The sequence below is a fragment of the Bison bison genome, unplaced genomic scaffold (assembly GCF_000754665.1).
Source record: "Bison bison bison isolate TAMUID 2011002044 unplaced genomic scaffold, Bison_UMD1.0 scf7180017864178, whole genome shotgun sequence".
In the NCBI taxonomy this organism is placed as follows: domain Eukaryota; kingdom Metazoa; phylum Chordata; class Mammalia; order Artiodactyla; family Bovidae; genus Bison; species Bison bison.
In genome coordinates, this window is record NW_011494750.1 from 903,120 (window position 1) to 909,364 (window position 6,245).

A 6,245-nucleotide genomic window follows, 5' to 3' on the forward strand; every position below is an offset into this window, starting at 1 on the left:
GGGTGGGGGGGTTAGCCTCAGAAGGGCTAGCCTCTGACACCGGGTCCGCACTGTGTGCTGCCCTCTTTGGTTGGTCCTCACGACGATCCCCGTTGTACAGGTGAGACTCTTGAGTCCTAGAGACACAAGCTGACCTTGTGACACAAGCCCGAGGACTTGCAGCCACTGAGTGGCAGAACAGGGACTCCTGTCTAGGCGTGGGCTGGGGCGGGGTTGGGAGTGGGGTGAGGACTGGAGCTATTGTGGTGTGAGGGCAGGGACGGGTTCCTGAATTGACAGCACAGCAGATGCCTGCGTTCTTCAAGTAAAGAGCGCATTGCCCAGCTCCTGAAGGTCATCTTTAAGCCTCTGGGTTTTTTTAATCCATTTTTTTAAATCCATCCTGCCTTCCCTCCACCAAGATCATCCTGTCTCTGGGAGATGTCTACAGACTCTGGCTTACCATCAGATAAGGCAAAGTGCCAGGCTCAAGGGCATGTTCAGTTAGAGACACTTTGTCCTGAGCTAGAGAGCAGAGAACAATGCTTAACCCACTTTGGAGAATTCCCTCAGCATCTATGGACTTGCCAGGGGAAAAAAAAAAGGAACCAAAAATATCCCTTCCTTCCTCTTCTCCCGAGATTGATTTTAAAGCGCAGTTGAGCGATTGTGGGTTAGACTTTTATCAACTGATGTGCTGAGATTAGGAAGCAGGAAAGCTGTGGTATCAAGGGCCCCTCTTTGATGACTCCCAGGAGATGGAGTGGACAGGATCATGGGAAAAGATGAACAGATAGGCAGTGGATGTGTTTTCTCCTTAAGCAGTGTTTGAAACCAGGGGTTCTGAGACACTGTGTTTCCATCTCTGTGCAACACGCCCTGCAGTAGTCCTCTGGTTTGTTTGCATTGTTCTGGAGGATATTTGCTCGTGGCCTTGTTGCACAAGGGGCAGAGTTATTCCCAGGATACGCCAGCTCTCCACCATTCTTTCCTTTCCAAGGTGTGTGCCCTGCTAGAGTGAGTGCCCCAGCAGTGGGTCTATTCAATGCCCCTCCTGCCCCACTTAATATAATATTGAGAGAACCACTAAAAGCAGTCCTGTGGAGAGCCTGCCCACACAGTTTTCAGCTCCTGTATTGCTCTGCCTCTGCTCCAGTTTCTATAGATAGGAGGTTGGTGTTGACAAACACCCTCAAATGACCTGCCATCCCTAGCATGGACTGAGTTTCAGACTCTGCCCCTCTCCCAGTGGCAGCGTGCCAGGGAGAGTAAATAGAATCCAGACTGCTTGCTGGTTGTATTGTCACGAAGGAGTTTCTTCTTTTATTAGGTTTTGGAGGACATTGCATAGGACTGCCTGTTCTTTTGTGGTTGTGGAGGTCACAGATCAATGACAAAAACTCTGTTGCTGATTAAACTCAGATGCTCGGGTCAAATCCTGAAGTCAGAGGCCATGCAAGAATGCAGATGTTAATTGAGCAATTATTTAATGAATGCCTAATATCTGCCAGGCACTGCTGCTAGGGACACAGCAGTGAACATGCAGATGTGGTATCCAGAGCGCCCGGAGCCTACGTTTTTGTGGCACAAGACAAGTAACCAGCCTTCGTTTAGTAGAATTGATGCCATGAAATAAATAAAACTGGGGGACATACTAGAGCAGTGGTTCTTAACCTTGCGGCACACAGGAGTCATTTAAGGACCTGTGAAAGATGCCTGGGTCCCCTTCTCTCCCAATTCTATTTCATTGTTCTGGGTTATGGCCTGGGCACTAGGGTCTTTAAAGCTGACATGTGCAGCAAAGCCAGAGAAGCACTGGACTAGAGAACCCCAGCCTGACAACTTAGGATACGTGTTGCAGCTCATTGGCAAGAAGTGCGATTTGTTTTGGCATCAGACGAGAGGTGAAGTCACCCAAAATAGATGGAATATGATCATTGCTCTTGGGTTTGGACACAGATGCATTCATCCCACCCCCACCATACTCCTTGCTCCCAGGTTTAGAGTGAAGGCAGAACTGCAGGCGGTTTTGTGCATTTTGTTGGGGGTTGGGGGAGTGATAGAGCCGGATGCACCTCTGCATAACTACAATATGTGTAGTCTTCTGGTGGCTGTTTCTGGATCTGGAAGTGACCTGGGAGAACTGTGCCACAGCAGAACATTCTAGCTCTGCAAATACTTCAGTTGCTGCTTCTGAGAAGCCTCCCTCAGAAGAGTGTGCTCCAGGCCTTCTGCCAGAGGCCAGGAGGCCACAATCTGTGTCTCTGTTATCCTCCTGTACTTCCTACACTGACTCCCACACTGCGTTCTTCAGCAGATAAATCAGATTAAAATAACCATGAAGGATACTTTCTAAGAGTCAAAATGGACAGAGAAAGACAGCCGAGAATATGTAGATTTATTAGCGTAGGAGAAGGGCTAGTGCACTCCTTGCCTTGGTGGCGGTGGGAAGTTTATGGCTCATGGTAGCATTTGAACCTCAGGACTATTTCTTGTCAAGGACTAGTTAGCAAAGCCCTGTTCCACTTTGCCCAGCCCTACATGCCCCAGATTTACTGCATCTGGAAGGACGTACTGCAGTGAGAATCAAAAGAAAAAAAAAGGGGGGTGTGTGAACTGCTTCTGGATTTTAAAATGGGTACTCCAAATAGGCCCCTGCGTTTTTTTTGTTTTTTTTTTTATTACCTTTCTGTCCCTACTGCAGCTGAGATAGGTGTTGGGCAACAGTTCATTCACCTCACCCTTTATTTCTGTCATTTTCTCCTTGGCTCTGTGCTGCACCTATCGTCAGGAACTTTGGGGACAGAAGGAGTTGGTAGAAATAAAATATCAGCTGAAATTGCTCAATTAATAAAAGAGGTGACCTGGGATGCCTGGTAAGAACAAATGTGTCTCTCTTCCCATTGCTGGGAGCTAAACACGCATGCACTGTCCATGTTGGGTGATTCTTCCCTGGAGCCTGGTCAGCAAGAAGGAGATTGAGAACTGTGGTCTGCTGGCAGGGAAATTTGAGTTTCTCTGTACCCAGCAGAGTCATTTTTATTGTTCTACTGCTGAGAAAATGTTTCCATCTGCCCCAAAGGCATGAAAACTTTGATCTTCATTTTTCTCTTTGAAGTTAGGAAAGAATAAATATATTTTTATCAAGTGATACATAGAGGTCCATCCCTGCTATGGACTGTGGGTTTGGCTTATCCTTTTCCATTTGGCCTAAGCACTCTTAATTATTTTTTTTTTAAATTGGAGTATAATTGCTTTACAATGTTGTGTTAGCTTCTGCTGTACAACAGCGTGAGTCATCTATCTGTATATATATATCCCTTCCCTCTTGAGCCTCTCTTGGACCCCACTCCCATCCCGCCCCTCTAGGTCATCACAGAGCGCCAGGCTGGTCTCCCTGGGTTATATACAGCAGCTTCTCCCCAGCTACTTTACCCATGGTGGTGTCTATATATCAGTGCTACTCTCTCAGTTCATCCCACTCTCCAGGAGAAATTGTGTGTGTGTGTGTGTGTGTGCGCATGTGCTCACTCAGTCATATCCAACTTTTTGTAGCCCCATGAACCGTAAACTGCCAGGCTCCTCTGTCCATGGAATTTTCCAGGCAAGAATACTAGAGTGGGTTGCCATTTCCTACTCCAGGGGACCTTCCAGACCCAGGGATTGAACCCTTGTCTCTTGTGTCTCCTGCATTGCAGGCGGCTTCTTTACCACTGTATCACCTGGGAAGCCCTTGCTGCTGCTGCTGTTAAGTCGCTTCAGTCGTGTCCAACTCTGTGCGACCCCATAGACAGCGGCCCACCAGGCTCCCCCGTCCCTGGGATTCTCCAGGCAAGAACACTGGAGTGGGTTGCCATTTCCTTCTCCAACGTATGAAAGTGAAAAGTGAAAGTGAAGTCTTGTAGTCGTGTCCGACTCTTCCCGACCCCATGGACTGCAGCCTACCAGGCTTCTCCGTCCATGGAATTTTCCAGGCAAGAATACTAGAGTGGGTTGCCATTTCCTATTGCAGGGGACCTTCCAGACCCAGGGATTGAACCCTCATCTCTTGTGTCTCCTGCATTGGCCGGTGGCTTCTTTACCACTGCATCACCTGGGAAGCCCTTAGGAGAAGTTAATTTCTATTAATGCCGTATGCAGCCAGTTTGGGCCAGCCAACAATATCATCATTACAGTTAAATAACCTTGGCTTGAAGCAGAGAAACTTGGTCAAGGGCAATCTGGACCCATAAAAAAGAGTTCACTATCATTTTCCTTCCTCCTATTAATAACAAACAAAAATATTTCTCAACACAGAATCTGCTGTCTCTGGAGAAGTTCTTGCCTAAAGATTTGCCTGTCTTGTTTTAAAAGGCTAGCTCCACGGAGTCCCTGAATTACTGTCCTTTTAGTATTTTTGGAAATCCCAAGTTGGTTTCCTCCACTTGTGCTTCTGACTGCAGAGCACTTACATAATGCGACTGAGCTGCACATGTTGTCTGATCCAAAGGGTGAGCTTGAGCCGCTCACACAGGACTGTGTGCTCTGAATTTTGGCCATGTAAGCTCAGCTGGGAGCTGCCAAGGGTGACCTGCTGCCCAAACACTGCCACCTCCAGTGCCCAGGCCAGTTTTCTCTGGAGTCGTCCCTCACTGGAGTAGAGAGAAACTGGCCACATGGAGAGGAGGGCTCGACGGGAGCACAAAGGCCCAAGGTTCTCTCTGGTGAAAGAATGTGCCCGCCAGCACCAGGGCGCTTTTGCCCAGCAGCATCACTGCTCCACATTCCTTCTTGGTAGGCCTCTCGCATGGTGCCCTAGCAGCGGCTGCAGTTTCTCTCTCTGCTTGGAGGCCGGGGCTCCTGGAGGTCATCGTGAGACCTCCCTTTCTGGAGAAGCCCTGCAGGGCTTGACTGGGGGTTGGGGAGTTGGAAGTAACAGCATTTCTAGAGAGCCAAAACCAGGATCTCAAAGAGAGGAGCTTTAGTGAAAACAAACTAGAAGCCAAGGCAGGCAACTTGTCAATAGAAGCTAGAAGTCAAGTTCTGTATTCTGGGACAGTGCTTCTGAAACGTTAATGTGCAAAGGAATCACCAGGGGAGCTTGCTACAAATGCAGATTCTGTTTCTGGAGGTCTGTCTGTGAGGGAGCCTGAGGCCCTGAATTTTGGCAAGCTGCGGGGTGGCTCCCAGCTGTTTCGATCCCCTCGAGGAACAAGGGTTTAGTAGCAGAGTGTTGGCCTCAGTGCTCAAGGGGTGAGTGCTGGTTGAGAGGCAGTGGAGCCTGGTGGTTACAAATGCAGACACCAGGCCACACTGTCCGGGTTTGAATTCTGGCTATTCATTAGGTGATTGATGTTACACAAATTACTTAGTCTCTCTGTGCCTCAGTTTTCCTCAACTGTAAAATGAGAATTAAATGAGGTATGTAAAGCAAGTAGAATAGTACCTGTGCATGCGTGCTCGGTCCTGTCTGACTCTTTGCAACTCCATGGACTGTACCCCACCAGGTTCCTCTGTCCACAGAGTTCTCCAGGCAAGAATACTGGAGTGGTAGCCATTTCCTCCTCCAGGGAAAATAGTACCTGGTTCACTGTTAATGCTCATGAACTGTTAGTTGCTGCTGTTACTATTACTATCATTTGGTTGCTAAGTTCGGAGTCCTACCTTCTGCTGCCTGCCTTGACTGTAGACTTCTCTTGTCAAAAAAGAAAAGGGTTCTCACTGGGTCATCTGTACTTCAGAGCTGCTGCAAAGAATCTCTCCTTTTGATCAATGAGGTCTAGGGTCTTCCCTGGTGGTCCAGTGGTTAAGAATCCGCCTTGCAGTGCAGTGGACACACTGTGGGTCAATCCCTGGTTGGGGAGTGAAGATCCCACATGCCATGGAGCAACTAAGTCCGGGGGCTACAACACTGAGCTTGCTCTCTCTCGAGCCCACACACCACGACTAGAGGGTCCATGTGCTGAAACAAAAGACGGTGCAGTGAAGATCGTGCGGCACCTAAGACCCCTTGCAATCACATAAATACATGAGGTATAGAAATAAAGTCTGCAGAAGGCAGCTGGAACCTCGCTTCACGTGCATGCCAGTCCTGTTTGTAGCTTCGGCGTCCTGTGCAGCCTAGTGGACTGTGAAGGATGCGGACCCCCAAGTGCAAGGCAGGCACACTTCTGGGAGCCACAGATGGAGGACCCTCTGTCTAGAGACTGTGAAGTCTAAAAGTCGCCAGTTATCCCTAGGCATCCTGCCTGGCAGGGTGCAGGTGGCATGGAAGCAATCTCTGGTAT

At 48.7% G+C, this 6,245-nt stretch overlaps 1 protein-coding gene across 1 annotated transcript in view; it reads left to right on the forward strand.

Annotated features, from left to right (window-relative positions):
- Positions 1-6,245, forward strand: part of CRY2 (cryptochrome circadian clock 2) — a 36,606-nt gene that overhangs the window by 458 nt on the left and 29,903 nt on the right. The gene's annotated exons all lie outside the window — the stretch shown is intronic.